Source organism: Nicotiana sylvestris, chromosome 1, assembly GCF_000393655.2.
Source record: "Nicotiana sylvestris chromosome 1, ASM39365v2, whole genome shotgun sequence".
In the NCBI taxonomy this organism is placed as follows: domain Eukaryota; kingdom Viridiplantae; phylum Streptophyta; class Magnoliopsida; order Solanales; family Solanaceae; genus Nicotiana; species Nicotiana sylvestris.
Window position 1 is genome coordinate 22,893,572 of NC_091057.1, and position 19,320 is coordinate 22,912,891.

The window sequence follows — 19,320 nt, forward strand, 5'->3', positions numbered from 1 at the left end:
CAATAATCCTCTACCGCCTCAGTGCGAACTCGCACCGGGACAGGAACAGAACCCCAGGATTGCAGAACAAAATGAGATTGCTAAGAGAATGAGAAGCCTTGAACAAAGTTTGAAGAATATGCAAGGTTTGAGCGGGCAAAAGAGCGTCTCTTACGCCGACCTGTGCATGTTCCCTCACGTGCACCTGCCGACGGGTTTCAAGACCCCCAAGTTCGAGAAATACGATGGGCACGGTGACCCCATTGCACATCTTAAAAAATACTGCAACCAATTGCGGGGAGCCGGCGGAAAGGAAGAACTGCTAATGGCATATTTTGGGGAAAGCTTAGTAGGGATAGCTTCGGAATGGTATATGGATCAGGAAATGTCCCGATGGCATATATGGGATGATCTCGCCAGAGATTTTGTAAAACAATTCCAGTATAACATCGACATTGCGCCAGACCGAAACTCTCTGTCGAATTTGAAGAAGAAGCCTTCGGAAAGTTTTAGAGAGTATGCTATCAAGTGGCGTGAACAGGCGTCGAGAGTAAAGCCTCCCATGGATGAAGTGGAAATGGTCACTACCTTTCTCCAGGCTCAAGAGTCTGACTATTTCCAAAACATGATGTCGGCCATGGGTAAGCCATTCGCGGAAGCAATCAAGATAGGAGAAATGGTAGAGAATGGGCTGAAAACGGGTCGGATTCTGAGTCAAGCAGCCCTAAGGGCAACCTCTCAGGCCATCCAAAGCGGGTCTGGAGGGACGACAAGGGGGAAGAAGAAGGAAGAAACGGCTATGGCAGCCTCTGAAGCAAGGGAGTATCGTCATCACAGGCCCCATTTTCCGGAAAGGGCCTCACAACACTACTACCCCCACTCAAATGCGGCATATGCTCATCAACCTTATATGGTCATGAATGCCCAACCTTATAACCATTCACCACAACAAGCCAACCGAGGCCCAGCTCCACCTCCCAGAAATCAGCCTCCTTACCGCAACCACTATAACCCACAACCCCCGCAAAATAACTACCGCCCCCAAGAGCCACCTCGACGGCGGACTTTCACGCCCATCGGTGAGCCATACTCGACTTTGTTCCCAAAGTTGGTTCAGTTGGGTTTCCTACAACCCATCCCTCAAACAAGGCAAAACCCGACATCTCCTTCTTACAAAGCCGGAGTCAGATGCGCCTATCATTCAGGGGCCGAGGGGCATGATACAAACGACTGCTGGTCATTGAAAAGAGTGGTCGAAAATTTGATAGAGCAGGGGAAGATAGTGCTAAGGGACGAAGAGATCCCAAATGTAACTAACAATCCATTGCCCGCTCACAATAATGGGCCGCTGATCGGCATGATTTGTGAAGACAAAGAGTTCGACCCTGCCTTGAAAGCCATAATTGCCATTGTCGACACAGCGAGGAGGCCTGAAACAGACCAGAAATCAGAAAGGGGGGAGGAGGCCAAGGCTGCAGGAAGCAAGCCCGAAAAGAAGGTGGAGAAGAAAGTAGTACCAGCAAAGGGTGGAGTTCTTTACATACCACGAGGTCAAGCCAAGAAGACGCAGAACTTCGGGGTCAAAAAGACAAAACCTATGTATGTGCCAAAAGGGGCCTATGTGGTCCGGGGGACGATTCAACCACCTCGGCTGAATGAGCCAGTGGTTATCGGACGCGTGCCACAAAAGCCAATGACCAACCCGTCCACAGTGCCGTGGAATTATCAAAAGACTTTGGTAACGTATAAAGGTAAGGAGGTCAGGGAAGAACTTCCAGAAAATACTTTCGTTGGAGGGTACTCAAATACCCAAGAACTGAACAACGCCACACAAAGGCGCTTCCCTCCAAAGGAGCCTGTGAGTGTTGAAGAAGCGGAAGTGTTCTTCAAGCAGATGAAGATGCCGGATTATGAGGTGATAGACCAGCTGCGCAAGCACCCTGAGCGAGTGTCCATGCTGTCACTATTGATGAAGTCAACCGAGCATCAAAAGATCCTGCTGAAAACCCTGAACGAAGCATACGTACCGGTCGAAACCTCGGTAGAACAACTGGAGCGGATGACAGAAAGATTCTTCGCCGTCAACCAAATCTCCTTCAGCAAGAACGATCTACCCCCGGAAGGAGCAGCACACAACAAGGCATTGCATTTAACAGTCAAATGTGAGGACTACTATGTCAAGCGGGTGATGCTGGATGGGGGATCAGGTGTTGACATCTGCCCGCTCTCCACGCTGCAAAGAATGGAAATTGAGACCGGAAGAATCCGACCCAACAACGTCTGCGTGAGAGCTTTCGATGGTATCAAGAGAGACACCATGGGAGAAATAGACCTGTTGCTGGTCATAGGACCAGTCGAATCTCGAGTCACTTTCCAAGTGATAGACATGGACACATCATACAATTTCCTCCTTGGCAGGCCTTGGATCCATGCGGCAGGAGCCGTGCCTTCTACTCTTCACCAGATGGTGAAGTTCGAGTATGAAGACCAAGAGATCGTGGTCCATGGAGAAGATGAACATGCCATTTATCGGGACCCATCTATCCCGTATCTTGAACCAAGAGAAGGGAGTGAGCATACGGTCTATCAAGCTTTCGAGGTGGTATTGGCAGAGCAGCACGAAGAGGGAGTACCTTGCCCCCAGCCTTTCTTGTCTAACGCTTCGGTTATGGTGGCCAAAGAAATGATCCGACACGGATTTAGGCCAGGGAAGGGGCTTGGACGAAATCTTCAGGGAACGACGGAACCCATTACTTTACCAGTCGTCAAGAAACCTTTTGGACTAGGTTTCAAACCTACTCCAGCAGACGAAAAATGGGCAAAGAAAAGGAGAAATGAGGGCTGGAAGTTGCCTCAACCACTGCCGGATTTACATGCGACTTTTGTCAGGCCAGGGTACACTGAAGAAGAAGAAGATGAGGTCTTCACAGTTGAGGAAATCGAGGAAATATGTGGGGCAATGAGGGAAATGCTCTACGAGGTCCACATGGTTCAACCAGGCGAAGGCACGAGCACTGCTGAGATGATATACATGGGGCCAAACGCCAAGCTCCAAAACTGGGAGATCACGCCATTCCCAACTAGACGGAAGTCCGGGTAGACCTGTCCTGCCACCTTTCCTGTATCACAAGTTATCTCCGGGACATAACTTGAACGTTTTCTTCTTTTCATTTGTTATTCCGAATTCCTAGTTGTAAACGTTGTTGTCTTCCAATTTTCAAAAGAAAATAATAAAAAAAAATCATCATTGCTTTCCTATTCTTTCTTTCGTCCTGATTTTATTACTTTTCCTCTTATCTTCCTTTTCAGTCCTAATAATGCGGCTTTAAATATGACATGCTTGCGGACTTCACGCCCAGGTCACAATGAGCTATTTAATTGCGAATTAATGAATCCAGAACCAGAATATGATGCGGAAGAGGCTTTTAGGGAGATAAACCGAGAGTTGGAATATTTCGAGAATAAACCTAAGCCGAATCTGAATGACACTGAACCGGTAAATTTAGGAACCCCGGAAGAAATCCGAGAGACCAAGATAAGCATTCACACGGACAAGAAAACGCGAGAGGCGATAATTCAACTTCTTCTTGAATTTAAAGACGTGTTTGCTTGGTCATATGATGACATGCCGGGACTAGGTGTCGATCTAGTGGTTCACAAATTGCCGATTCATCCTGATTGTCCTCCGGTTCAACAAAAGCAACGAAAGTTCAAAACCGAGGTCAGTGACAAAATTAAAGAGGAGATCACCAAGCAACTGAAAACAGGAGTGATCCGGGTAGTCCAATACACAACATGGTTGGCGAATGTGGTTCCAGTACCGAAAAAGGACGGGAAAACTCGGGTATGTGTAGATTACCGAGATTTGAACAGAGCAAGTCCTAAAGATAATTTCCCGCTGCCCAACATCCACATCCTCGTTGACAATTGCGCCAAGCACGAGATACAGTCTTTCGTAGATTGTTACGCTGGGTATCATCAGGTATTGATGGATGAAGAGGATGCCGAGAAAACTGCCTTCACCACGCCTTGGGGCACCTACTGTTATCGGGTCATGCCATTTGGTTTAAAGAATGCTGGGGCTACTTACATGAGGGCCATGACCGCCATTTTCCATGACATGATGCATCAGGAAATAGAGGTGTACGTGGACGATGTTATAGTCAAGTCCAGGACGCAGGATAACCACATCCAAGACTTGAGGAAATTCTTCGAGAGGCTAAGGAAGTATGACTTGAAGCTAAATCCAGCCAAATGCGCTTTCGGAGTTCCGTCAGGTAAACTTTTGGGTTTCATCGTAAGCAGGAGAGGTATCGAGCTAGATCCGACTAAGATAAAATCTATCAAAGATCTACCTCCCCCAAGAACGAAGAAAGACGTGATGAGTCTTTTGGGCAGGCTGAACTACATCAGTCGGTTTATTGCCCAGCTGACAAGCACGTGTGAGCCCATATTCAAGTTGTTAAGAAAGGATGCGGCGATTAAGTGGACAACGGAGTGTCAAGAAGCCTTTGATAAAGTCAAAGAGTACCTTTCGAATCCCCCAGTCTTGGTCCCTCCCGAACCAGGAAGGCCACTTTTCTTGTATCTGACAGTCTTGGAGAACTCCTTCGGCTGCGTCCTGGGGCAACACGACGTGACCGGGAAAAGGGAACAGGCGATCTACTACCTGAGCAAGAAATTCACCAGCTACGAGGCCAAATACACTCTGTTGGAGAAGACATGCTGCGCTCTCACATGGGTTGCTCAAAAGCTGAGGCATTATCTCCAAGCCCACACTACATTCCTCATAAGCAGGTTGGATCCCTTGAAATATATATTTCAGAAACCAATGCCTACTGGGAGACTGGCTAAATGGCAAATCTTGCTTACGGAGTTCGACATAGTTTATATCACTCGCACGGCAATGAAAGCCCAGGCGTTAGCAGATCATTTGGCCGAAAACCCGGTCGATGAGGAATACCAGCCATTGGATACCTATTTTCCGGATGAAGAGGTAAACACCGTAGAAGCGATCTCGGAGGAAGCTCATGTTTGGAAGATGTTCTTTGACGGAGCCGTGAATGCCAAGGGTATAGGGATCGGGGCAATTTTGATCTCACCTGCCGGTCAGCACTATCCCGCCACAGCTAGACTTCGTTTCTTCTGCACAAATAATACAGCTGAATATGAAGCCTGCATTATGGGCATACATATGGCAATCGATCAGGATGTCAAAGACTTACTGATTATGGGAGACTCTGACCTGATCATCCGGCAAGTTCAAGGCGAATGGGAAACTCGGGATGTCAAACTTATCCCATACCGACAACATGTGGAAGGACCTCAGCAAGCGCTTTAACTCAATAGAATTCAGGTATATTCCGAGGTTTCACAATGAACTGGCAGATGCACTTGCTACTCTGGCTTCTATGCTACCCTACCCGGGCAACGCCCACGTCGATCCTTTGGAAATCCAAATCAAGGAAAGACACGGTTACTGCAGTGTAATCGAGGCGGGATCAAATACGCAGCCTTGGTACCATGACATCAAGAAATTCTTGAAGACACAAGAATACCCCGAGCATGCAACTGGAGATCAAAAGAGGACCATTAGGCGACATGCAAGTGGTTTCTTTTTGAGCAGTGAATTGTTATATAAGAGGACTCCGGACCTCAATCTCTTAAGATGTGTCGATATCGAGGAAGCAAGAAAGATCATGCACGAAGTACACGCAGGTGTATGTGGACCTCACATGAACGGGTATGTCTTAGCGAAGAAGATCCTTAGAGCAGGTTATTACTGGATGACCATGGAAAAGGATTGCTTTAGCTTTGTCCGGAAGTGTCATCAGTGTCAAGTGCACGGTAATTTAATTCATGCACCTCCCACGGAACTGCATCCCATGTCCGCACCTTGGCCATTTGTCGCTTGGGGTATGGACGTCATTGGACCAATTGAACCAAAGGCTTCGAATGGACATAGGTTTATACTGGTTGCCATCGATTACTTCACAAAGTGGGTAGAGGCTGTCACTCTCAAGTCGGTCACCAAGAAAGCTGTAGTGGATTTTGTACACTCAAATCTTATCTGTCGCTTCGGTATTCCTGCGACTATCATTACAGATAATGCAGCAAACTTGAACAGTCACTTGATGGGAGATGTGTGCGAGCAATTCAAGATAACACACAGGAATTCCACTCCTTATCGGCCAAAAGCCAATGGTGCTGTAGAAGCTGCAAATAAAAACATCAAGAAGATTTTGAGGAAAACAATACAAAGTTCCCGACAGTGGCATGAGCAGTTACCTTTTGCGTTATTGGGGTATCGCACTACGGTGCGCACATCGGTGGGAGCGACTCCTTATCTTTTGGTTTATGGAACCGAGGCCGTAATACCGGCAGAGGTAGAGATTCCTTCACTTCGAATCATTGTCGAAGCAGAAATCGAGGACAGCGAGTGGGTTAAGACTCGACTGGAGCAATTGACGTTGATTGATGAAAAGCGGATGGCTGCAGTTTGTCACGGACAGTTATACCAACGAAGGATGGCCCGTGCTTACAACAAGAAAGTCCGACCTCGGAATTTCGAAGTAGGACAATTGGTACTGAGGCGTATTCTGCCGCATCATGAAGAAGCAAAAGGAAAGTTTGCCCCAAATTGGAAAGGCCCATACATTGTGAGGAAGATACTGCCGCGGGGAGCATTGTATTTAGGTGATATCGAAGGAAATGACCCCGACACAGCAGTAAATGCAGATGCAGTCAAGAGGTACTACGTCTAAATCATACTCCAGTGGTCCTGACACATTTGAAAATGGCGAAGGTTTTATTCCCCACTACTCCCCAAACACTACCCAATCCTCTCAAAAAAAAAAAAAAAAAAAAAAAAAAAAGAAGAAAACAAAACAAAACAAAACATTGATTGAGGCCTGAACTACGTTTGACTTGATTCCGAAAGGATACGTAGGCAGCCTCTCCCTGAGGTTCAGTCACACCAACAACAAAATCCATTCACCCTGAAATGGAAAACCGGGGCATGTCAGGACACTTGAGAAGTTTAGTCTCAGCTACCTCTCTTTACCAGGTACAAGCCTTCAAATCAATTACCAAAGATGGTGGGAAACCAATAAGCATCACAAAAGGAAACCAGCACACCCTGAGTTGAGAGAAATAAAATGAGAGAGTCTCGGCGGTGAAAACCTTCGGGCACCACGAGGCGACGGGAGAAGAGAAACCAAAATGAGAGAGCTTGTTTAGTAAAAACTCGCAAAGAGTGCTATCAAGCGACGACAGGAAGAGAAATGAGAGAGGTCAGCCAGCGAAAACCCGCAAAGGGCGCTGTCGGCCGAAAAGGATGACGCCACCCCAAGAAAGTCTCGGCAGAGTGCCACCAGTTTGGAATCACAGGTCCGTTTCTGGTTCAGGAAAACGCAAGCTCTTAGAAGGTCAGACGTCCAGTCCAAAAGGCATGTCATGTCATTTAAAGCCAGCGTTATCTTCCTCAGATAAGTCTTTCTCTCCCCGAAAAGGGTATTTCTTTTCTGATTTGTTTTCCCCTGCTTTGTTTCTTTTCGAATCCCTTTTGCATTTTAACCCCGAGTTCAGGACACACCGGAAAGGGTAGGTGGCATGGTTTGTTTACACGGAATCCCGTCTCATGAAGGAAAGCACCTCATCTCGTTGATATGATTACCCAAGCATGATGAATCATGACGTTTGATGGTGTTCCGGAGAAAAGGAAAAGAGAGAAATCTTGAAATCTTCCCCAGCAAGTCCACCTTCGGACAAATCCCCACAGAGTCTCCCCCTGTACAAATCCCAACAGAGTCTTGTACAATCTCCCACAGAATCTCCCCAAATTATAAAATTATAAAAAAAAAAAAAAGAATCCTAGAAATCCCAGCACATCCCAGAAAATGGAATCTCCCCAGCACATCCCAGCGGGTCCTTTTGTAGACATCCCCAACAAGCTTACCCCAACAAATCCTAGAAATCCCACTTTGAAATAAATCCCCAGCATGCCCATTGTACAAAATTCCCCACAAAGAATCCACTTTGTAAATATTCCCCACAAAGCTTCCCTTTTGTACAAATCCCCACAAAATACCTCCAATAAAATCCCCGTTGAGGACCTCCAAGCAAAACGGGACACAAAAAAAAGAGCCTTACGAGGCAAATCATCACAGAATCTGGAAATACAAGCCTAAGCGGTCTAAAGGTTTCGCCATTCGAATCAAATCAATGGCGCGATTTCGCAACAGAAATATGAGATGCAACAAAGCAATTGGGAACGATCAAGGTCACCGAACCAACCGTCATTTCCGAACTAACAATTGTTCTTTATCTGAAAAGTTGAAACAGGTATAATCCAAGACAACCGTGCAAGAAGCAGGTGTCGCCCAAAGAGGAAGGTACAAGAAACATTTTGGCAATAAGGAATTCACTCGAAAGGTAAGCTTCCACGAAACTCCCTTTTATCTAAAACAAGAAAACTCAAAAATAGATCGTGTAGTATTCTCGAGCTTTATCCCCAGCCAGTCAGCATTAGGGTTTTAAACCCTAAACTGAACTTTTCCCTTTCAGCCAGCATTAGAGTTTTAAACTCTAAACTGAGCTTTTCCATGCAATCAGCATTAGGGTTTTAAACCCTAAACTGAATTTTCCTTTAGTCAGCATTAGGGTTTTAAACCCTAAACTGAATTTTCCTTTAGTCAGCATTAGGGTTTTAAACTCTAAACTGAACTTTTCCTTCTAGCCAGCATTAGAGTTTTAAACTCTAAACTGAGCTTTTCCATGCAATCAGCATTAGGGTTTTAAACCCTAAACTGAATTTTCCTTTAGTCAGCATTAGGGTTTTAAAACTCTAAACTGAACTTTTTCCTTTCAACCAGCATTAGAGTTTTAAACTCTAAACTGAGCTCTTTCATGCAATCAGCATTAGGGTTTTAAACCCTAAACTGAATTTTCCTTTAGTCAGCATTAGGGTTTTAAACTCTAAACTGAACTTTTTCCTTTCAGCCAGCATTAGAGTTTTAAACTCTAAACTGAGCTCTTTCATGCAAATCAGCATTAGGGTTTTAAACCCTAAACTGAATTTTCCTTTTAGTCAGCATTAGGGTTTTAAACTCTAAACTGAACTTTTTCCTTTCAGCCAGCATTAGAGTTTTAAACTCTAAACTGAGCTCTTTCATGCAATCAGCATTAGGGTTTTAAACCCTAAACTGAATTTTCCTTTTAGTCAGCATTAGGGTTTTAAACTCTAAACTGAACTTTTCCTTTTAGCCAGCATTAGAGTTTTAAACTCTAAACTGAGCTTTTCCATGCAATCAGCATTAGGGTTTTAAACCCTAAACTGAATTTTCCTTTAGTCAGCATTAGGGTTTTAAACTCTAAACTGAACTTTTTCCTTTCAGCCAGCATTAGAGTTTTAAACTCTAAACTGAGCTCTTTCATGCAATCAGCATTAGGGTTTTAAACCCTAAACTGAATTTTCCTTTAGTCAGCATTAGGGTTTTAAACTCTAAACTGAACTTTTTCCTTTCAGCCAGCATTAGAGTTTTAAACTCTAAACTGAGCTCTTTCATGCAAATCAGCATTAGGGTTTTAAACCCTAAACTGAATTTTCCTTTTAGTCAGCATTAGGGTTTTAAACTCTAAACTGAACTTTTTCCTTTCAGCCAGCATTAGAGTTTTAAACTCTAAACTGAGCTCTTTCATGCAATCAGCATTAGGGTTTTAAACCCTAAACTGAATTTTCCTTTTAGTCAGCATTAGGGTTTTAAACTCTAAACTGAACTTTTCCTTTTAGCCAGCATTAGAGTTTTAAACTCTAAACTGAGCTTTTCCATGCAATCAGCATTAGGGTTTTAAACCCTAAACTGAATTTTCCTTTAGTCAGCATTAGGGTTTTAAACTCTAAACTGAACTTTTTCCTTTCAGCCAGCATTAGAGTTTTAAACTCTAAACTGAGCTCTTTCATGCAATCAGCATTAGGGTTTTAAACCCTAAACTGAATTTTCCTTTAGTCAGCATTAGGGTTTTAAACTCTAAACTGAACTTTTTCCTTTCAGCCAGCATTAGAGTTTTAAACTCTAAACTGAGCTCTTTCATGCAATCAGCATTAGGGTTTTAAACCCTAAACTGAATTTTCCTTTAGTCAGCATTAGGGTTTTAAACTCTAAACTGAACTTTTTCCTTTCAGCCAGCATTAGAGTTTTAAACTCTAAACTGAGCTCTTTCATGCAATCAGCATTAGGGTTTTAAACCCTAAACTGAATTTTCCTTTTAGTCAGCATTAGGGTTTTAAACTCTAAACTGAACTTTTCCTTTTAGCCAGCATTAGAGTTTTAAACTCTAAACTGAGCTTTTCCATGCAATCAGCATTAGGGTTTTAAACCCTAAACTGAACTTTTTCCTTTCAGCCAGCATTAGAGTTTTAAACTCTAAACTGAGCTCTTTCATGCAATCAGCATTAGGGTTTTAAACCCTAAACTGAATTTTCCTTTTAGTCAGCATTAGGGTTTTAAACTCTAAACTGAACTTTTCCTTTTAGCCAGCATTAGAGTTTTAAACTCTAAACTGAGCTTTTCCGTGCAATCAGCATTAGGGTTTTAAACCCTAAACTGAACTTTTTCCTTTCAGCCAGCATTAGAGTTCTAAACTCTAAACTGAGCTTTTCCAGCCAATCAGCATCAGGGTTTTAAACCCTAAAACTGAATTTTCCTTTTAGTCAGCATTAGGGTTTTAAACCCTAAACTGAACTTTTTTCCAGCATTAGGGTTTTTAAACCCTAAACTGAATTCTTCCTTTGTTTGGCGTAAGGGTTTTAAAACCCTACACTAAACCTTTCCCCAGCTGGTCGATATTAGGGCCCCAACCCTGAACTGAGCACGCATATCCTCTTTCATCAATTTTATGAGCTTCCTGGTGAATAAGTAACGAAATTTTCCTAGTGAAACTGGGGCAGAAAATTTCGTTTGTTTGTTTCTTTTCTCCCGCAGGTCTGACCTCGAACCACATGGATCGAAATGACCCACGAGATAAATCCCAGTTCGGAATCAAAGAAGAAAAGGACAAAAGAGATATCCCGAGATATCAGAGTAAAGGGAAAGCAAATCGACTCCAACATTTGACTAAGGTCCTGACCTCTGCCGGTCACATTTTATTCGGTATCCTGGAGATTAAAAAAAAACAAGTCGCCGCAACTCGCAAGCATCAAGATTCAGATCAGAGTCTACAAGCAGAATCAGCTAAGACCCAAGATCAAGTCGTAAAAGAATCATAGATAGGAATCTTGTAACTAGCAGTTGACATACATAAAAGTAGTTAGTTCAGTTTCCAATTTTCGCTTGGTTGTAATAAGGCGGTCAGTGACATAGCAGTGACAACAGCAGCAGCAGCAGCAGTAACGGCAAGCCTTGCAGTCCCATGGTAGCCCCAGCTATCAAAACTTCTCGAACTACATTGACCTGATTCCTGTTTAGCCCAGGATATGTAGGAAATCTTTGAAGCAAGATTCGGTCAGATCTTTCAAAAAATGCTTCATACGGAGTGGTCTATAGGCAAAAATCGCTCATACACGCTCACTTGATCTTTGCACGAAAACCCTTCGTGTTTCCGAACAAAGAGGGGCAGCTGTGAGCACGTGATTTTTGCTTCACACGACAATCGCTCCAAAAAGAAATAAAAAAAATATATAATTGGCCCCGCTGTACAATTTCGGATTTCTGTGCGGCACCTTGTGGATTTATTTGTGATTTTGGCCCATTCTTATTTATTTACTTTATTAAAATAAAATTCAAAAAATATATATGTGTCCTGCGTAATTCAAACCGTAATTCGGTCGTTAAATAGAAAATCGTGAATAGGCATTTTTCGTCCGTGATTTTGTTTGGTTTGACCTTACCTGTTTTGAAATATTTTAGTATGTGTGCAAATAATTGTATTTGAGTGTATATTTAATTTTAATTTGATTTTTGGCTTAGTTTTGTTTTAAAATAAATAAGAAAAAAAAAAAAAAAGGGAAAGGAAAGACCCCTTCCGGATTTGGGCCAATTTGTTAAAATTGGCCCAACAAACTCAGCCCAAACGAACAGCCCAAGACCCAGGCCTGCCCAGCCCAGGTCACCTGATGCCCAGGACGTCCAAACGACGTCGTTTGAATCGTGCCTGATCTGGGCCGTTGATCTCAGAGTGATCGATGGCCAAGATCAATTCCCATAACCCATCAACAAACCCGACCCGTTTACACCCGGACCAAACCCAAACCCCCAACGTTTGAAACGACACTGTTTCACTTAAGACCATCAGATCCAAACCGTAGATCTAGATTGATCTAACGGTTGAGATCGACCCACCCACCAACTATATAAGCCCAAATCCTTACCCTACCCCCCTATCCAATACCCCGGCTTCGTCGTCTTCACCCAAACCCATCCCCTTCAAACCCTAGCCGCCCCTGCACACTTTCACCAGAAACCCGGCGGCCTGAACGCCGGTGACCTTCCCCTTAACACCCTAGAACCCCCTTGCCATCCTGAACATGGATCTGCTAACCATGTAGTTCGAATCATCCCCTAGGTCCTCGAATCTTCGTTTGAAGATTCGAGTCAAAACTCGATCCACACGGTTCAACCCCAGCTTCACACCAGATACTCCCCAGACCCCCCTCGTGACCAAACCATACTTGGTTTGGTCCGAATCTAACCAGGGAAACATGAATCCCGGATCTGAGCTTTGGAACTTTGTAGTTCCTCGTCACTAGTTCATACCCGTTCGAGCCAAAGAAATTAAGGTCTAAGGGACCTTAATCGAAGTGTTTCTCATCTGAGAAACACTTCGATTAAAGTCCGTTCAGCCTTAAGAAAGTCTGTCCAAGTCCGGTTCAAGGTTTCCGATTTTTCAAGATTTGAGGTGAGTCTGCCTTCTTCCCTTATTTGTTTGGTCCATGTGAGGGATTAGATGTCTGTTCATGTTTTGTGTCAATTTGTGTTTTGAATTTTTACCAACTTCCGTTTGTCCACCTTGTTTGAACCACTATGTTTGTTTGAACCCCTCATATTCTGATAAGACATATGTATTGGGTTGTATTCCAAATTTGTACTGATTATTTGACTCCTCGAGGGTATTTCTGTTTAGTCAGTATAATTCAAACCATGTGTCCCATACTTTAAATGTCTGATTTTTGGTTACAGTTGTATGTGTTATGATTAATATAGTCGAGTCGACATATGTCGTCAATTAGTTTCAACTGTCCGAACAATAACAAATTGACTTGCTTCTGTTGAACATTTGCCTAAATCAATTAAGAACCAATTTTGTTTACTTATAGCTGTTGATTTGGATCAGTAATGTAAAAGGGACGTTTGGTTTAAATGCTTAATTGGAGGGCATGTGCACTCTTGCACAGCACTTGCACTGGTGCACCTCATGTGCATTGGTGCACCTCATGTGCTTTGTGCACAGCCTGTGGCTTGCATAAAGATCCTTGTTTAATTTTAAAAATAGTCTGACAACATCCTACTGCCCATGCTTGCTTTTAGTTAATAAAATGGGAAAGTTTAAGCCTGCCAGGGGAAGGATGGGGTTTAATACTTAATTAGCTAAAGTGGAACTGAAAATGGAAGGCACATGGGAGGAGTATGGTGATATTCTAAACAGGCTGTTAAAAGGGGGTAATGTGAGGGCTTATAAAGGGGGACACAGACAGAGATAGGAGAGAAAGATAAGGGAAAAGAATATAGACAGACTGTGAGGAATTTTTTGAGAGAGTTAAAATCACACTGAGAAAAACACACACAGGGATATAGAGAGGAGAAAAAGAGGAGGAAAAAAGAGGACACACACAGGGATCATAGGAGGACTTGGAGGGTTGTAAAAGAAAAATACTGTGAGGAGTTTGAAAAGGAGAGCTGAAATACATACAAAATAGATACACATAGATAGAGGGAGATTAAGGGATAGAAGGGATACAACCAATAATCAGAAACTTTCTTCCTCCTATTGTTATTGGGTTTTCAGTTGTTTCAATTTGTTCAAACCAATTCTGATCCTCTGAAATCCCAGTTGTGTCTATTAGTTGAGTGCTTTCATTGGTTTACTACTGTTTTGATCTATCTGGAATTCTGATTCTACTCCACTGGGTGCTGCTGTTATTTGGCTATTGTTTTCTATTGGCCATAGTTGCATCACTGCACTCGAGCTTGTTTCTTGCTGTATTGCTTTGTCTGCTGCTATTCTGCCCTGCTGCTACTGATAGTGCTGTGATTGCTGCTGCATTTTGTTGTCATCATACTCTGCTGACTTCCCCCTTTCCTTCAATTGTCAAATATTTCCAGGTACACAACCTCTGAAACTTTGTATGGTTGAAAGTTTGAAGTTGAAGCAGAAATAAAGAAAAGAACAGTTGTTCATGTTATAACATTGGTGTTAAAAAATAGGTCGAATGTTATTTGGGATTGTATATTTTACTGCAAACTGCAAACACTTTGTATAAACTAGCATACATTCTGTTTGAGATGGACTGTCAGATAGCATTGTTCAATAGTAATGACAGTATGACATAGACAACATGTTTTGATTTAGTATACATTCAGTTCAGTATAACACTTGTTTGGTTTAGTTATGACTGTATAACATAGAGTCATAGGCACTTGTATGTATTTTGCCTAGACCACTGAATCAACAAAATTGTGGTACTGGGTCCGGGATAAATGTATCCCAAACAAACTCCCATGCAGTCACATTAAGAGTCTGGCTATGAATGCCAGTTCTCCTGTCAGTTCATTCGCTCCAATGCAGGTTCGATACTGAGTTTCGGTATAGATTGTTTGTCTCGAAATAATGTGATGATTGTTGAGAAAAACTAATAACCATTTTTTGAGTTCACTTAGTAGTAATTCCCCTGGTAAAACAGTCGATTTCGTTTATCAATTTCAAATAGGTTAAAGTGTTAAAAAATAGAACTTGGAGGTCATTAAACATAACTCAATATATGTTGTTAGTTTGTTTGCAATCTCATTTAGCGAATTAATAAGTTATCCACTCGATGAAGACAAAGCATGCGGTAACCCTCACCTTATGAACAATCAATCAGGTAATCAAACAAGTTTAGTTTCGGCAAACATAATAAGGATTCAGTCCGTATTTGTCCAAACCCGCAAAATTCGGCATCATCCTTCTCTTTAAAGATAAATGTAGTAGAAATGTAGTCATTGTAGGGTACCCTTCTTAAATAATGAGACGAGCCTCGCCGAATAAAAATGCAAACTGCGGGGCCCTCAATAATTGATCACGATAAATACTTAGAATTTGGGAGGGACTGTTTAGAGAATTCCACTACCTTCCCCAAAGATAATAACGCGTTTAGACTCTTTAGGCGCGACTTTAAGTTAAAATATATTCTTAAATTCGGGTGCACATTGATGTGACCCAAATCCAAATCTCAGCGAAGTCAAAATGTGTTGACGATCACGGGTGCATTGATTGTGACGTGGTTCGAAGACGCATCTTCACGACGTTGCAATTCTATAAAAATAAATGATAATGATAAAAGCGGTTTAAACTTAATGGGAGCACGCAAGTCATAACATGTATTTAAATCAGATATTTAGCCATTATAACAATTTAAGCGACCGTGCTAGAACCACGGGATTCGAGGGTGCCTAACACCTTCCCTCGGGTCAACAGAATTCCTTACTTAGAATTTCTGGTTCGCAGACTTCATTTGGAAAAGTCGAATATTTTCCTCGATTTGGGATTCAAGATAAACCGGTGACTTGGGACACCAAAAGCCAAACTTTTCCCAAGTGGCGACTCTGAATTAAATAAATAATCCCATTTCGAATATTGTCACTTAAATTGGAAAAACTCCACCCGCGCATCTAACCCCTCGGGGCGGGGCGCGCAAAAAGGAGGTGTGACAACAGCTATGGCTGTTCTGAAAGGTTGCAAACCTTTTCAGAAACAGTACCAAATTGGCTATAAATATTCCTTCAAATCCTAGAATATTTACTTATGAAATTTTCTGATAATCTTCTTCTTCTTCTGCACAAAAATTCCATTGTGTTTTGCAGTCTTCGAGTGGTTCGCTGTTCATCGGCATTTTTGGTACCAACACTCCGGTGAGTTAAATCATTCTATACTGGGAGGATATATTCTAGAATCTCGGGTACTTGAGGGGAATAATTTTCTTAAGGACGCACTGTGTATTCAGTGGGGTCGATTTGTTCCTATACCATTTTCAGAATTTATTTTGAAGAAGTTCAAATATTGTTTTCGAAATTTAATTTCTACTAACTTTCTGTTTCTGTTTTCAGAAAGATTATTATTTTATTTATTTACAGCAATACAGATTAATAAAAATATTAAGGAAATTATTTTATTATATTTTGTATTCTGTTTGTGGAGATTAAAACTTGTGTGGTTTTCTACTCCGTCTGAATTTTACTATTCTAATTTGAAGATATAAAAACTTCATCAGAGTATTGAAATTCAGAAAACGATTTGAAAAAAAAAATTCATCGTTTTTCTGTAAAACAGTATATAAAAACTTCAGTTATATTTTGTTACGTACTGTTTATTGATTACAATATTATTTGTTGTTTTGGTTTTGCCATTAATGAACTCTTCTGTTGTTGACAGTGAGAAACGGCAAAGGATAACGGAAATCCTTCTGCGACTATTGGTGCAACGACGATAGCCTCGTCAAGCCACACTGTTGTTCCTCCGACCGAGAAACCGGGGAAATCTTTTGGAGCCAACTTCAAAGGATGGCAGCAAAGGGTGTTCTTCTGGCTTACCACACTTGGTATGCAGAAATTCACTACTGAAGAGCCTCCAGTGCCTGCTGCAGACATGCCGGACAATGAAAAGTCCATGGTTGTTGAGACGTGGAAGCAGGCAGATTTTCTTTGCAAAGGTTATATCTTAAGTGCTTTAGAGGATGACTTGTACAATGTGTACAGTGCAATGAATACTTCGAAAGAATTATGGGATGCACTTGAAAAGAAGTACAAGACGGAAGATGCATGCTTGAAGAAGTTCGTGGTTGCCATGTTTCTAGACTATAAAAATGATAGACAATAAAACTGTAGGAACCCAAGTTCAGGAGCTTCAACTTATTTTTCACGACCTTATTGCTGAAGGTATGGTCGTGAATGAAGCATTTTAAGTGGCTACTATGATTGAAAAATTGCCTCCTTCGTGGAGAGATTTCAAGAACTATCTTAAGCACAAGCGCAAAGAAATGAAGTTGGAAGATCTTGTGATACGTCTAAAGACCGAGGAAGACAACAAAACAGCCGAGAAGAAGTCTCGTGGAAATTCAACGATCATGGGAGCTAATATCGTTGAGGAGACTGCTCCAAAAAGTAAGAAGAGGAAGAGGTCTTCTGGACAAACTAAGGAGCAGAACAAAAAAAATTCAAGGGTTGCTGCTATAATTGTGGAAAAGTTGGTCACAAAAGCCCTGATTGTCGTCTCCCGAAAAAGGATAATAAGAAGGGATAAGCCAACATAGTGGAGAAGAATGATGACAATGATGATCTTTGTGCAATGCTTTCGGAATGCAACCTAGTTGTAAATCTGAAGGAGTGGTGGATTGACTCTGGAGCCACTCGACGTGTTTGTGTTGTCAAAGAAGCATTTGCGACTTACTCTACTGTTGGTCCCGAAGAAGAAATTTCCATGGGAAATAATGCAACAGCCAAGATTGAAGGTTATGGGAAGATATTCCTGAAGATGACTTCCGACAAGGTGTTAACGCTCAACAACGTTCTTCATGTTCCTACTATTAGAAAAAATTTAGTTTCTACTTCTTTACTTGTAAAGAATGGATTCAAATGTGTATTTGTTTCTGATAAAGTTGTTGTAAGCAAGAACGAAATGTATGTTGGAAAAGGCTATCTCACGGAGGGCCTTTTCAAACTCAATGTAATAGTTGTTGACAGTATGAATAAAATTTCAGCTTCTTCTTATTTATTGGAGTCAAATGATTTATGGCATATTCATTTAGGACATGTCAATTATAAAACCTTGCGGAAGTTAATTAATTTAGAAGTATTGCCTAAATTTGAGTGTAATAAATCGAAATGTCAAATATGTGTTGAATCTAAGTTTGTAAAATATCCTTATAAGTCTGTTGAAAGGAATTCAAATCCTTTAGACTTAATTCATACTGACATTTGTGATATGAAGTCGATACCATCTCGAGGTGGAAAAAAGTATTTTATTACTTTTATTGATGATTGCACTAGATATTGTTATGTTTATTTGCTTAATAGTAAGGATGAAGCAATTGAAGCATATAAGCAATACAAGAATGAAGTGGAGAATTAATTGAATAAAAAGATCAAAATGATTAGAAGTGATAGAGGTGGAGAATATGAATCTCTGTTTGCAGAAATATGTTCGGAATATGGAATTATCCATCAAACTACTACACCTTACACACCTCAATCCAACGGAATTGCGGAAAGGAAAAATCGGACATTAAAGGAAATGATGAATTCTTTATTAATAAGTTCCAGATTACCGTAGAGTTTGTGGGGGGGAAAGCTCTCCTTACAGCTAACTGAATACTCAACAGAGTACCCCACAGCAAAACACAATCTATTCCATATGAAAAATGAAAAGGAAGAAAACCCAACTTGAAATATTTCAAAGTGTGGGGGTGTCTAGCAAAGGTACAAGTTCCTTTACCTAAAAGGGTTAAAATCGGACCAAAAACAGTAGATTGTGTTTTCATTGGATATGCTACAAACAGTAAAGCATGTCGGTTTTTGGTTCATAAATCTGATAATCCCGAGATTCATGTTAATACGGTAATGGAATCAGATAAAGCTGAATTCTTTGAAAGCATCTATCCGTATAAACCTTTTCAGAAACAGTACCAAATTGGCTATAAATATACCTTCAAATCCCAGAATTTTACTTACGAAATTTTCTGATAATCTTCTTTTTCTTCTGCACAAAAATTCCAGTGTGTTTTGCAGCCTTCGAGTGGTTCGCTGTTCATCGGCGTTTTTGGTACCAACACTCCGGTGAGTTAAATCTTTCTATCATGGGAGGATATATTCCAGAACCTCGGGTACTTAAGGGGAATAATTTCCTTAAGGACACACTGTGTATTCAGTGGGCTCGATTTGTTCCTATATCGTTTTCAGAATTTATTTTGAAGAAGTTCAAATACTATTTTCAGAATTTAATTTCTACTAACTTTCTGTTTCTGTTTTGATAAAGATTAATATTTTATTTATTTACCGTAATACAGATTAATAACACAAAGAAAGTCTTAAACTATGATAAAAGTCTTCATAGAGGATGCCTCGTGTTTACAAAAATATAACTTAACAAAGGCGT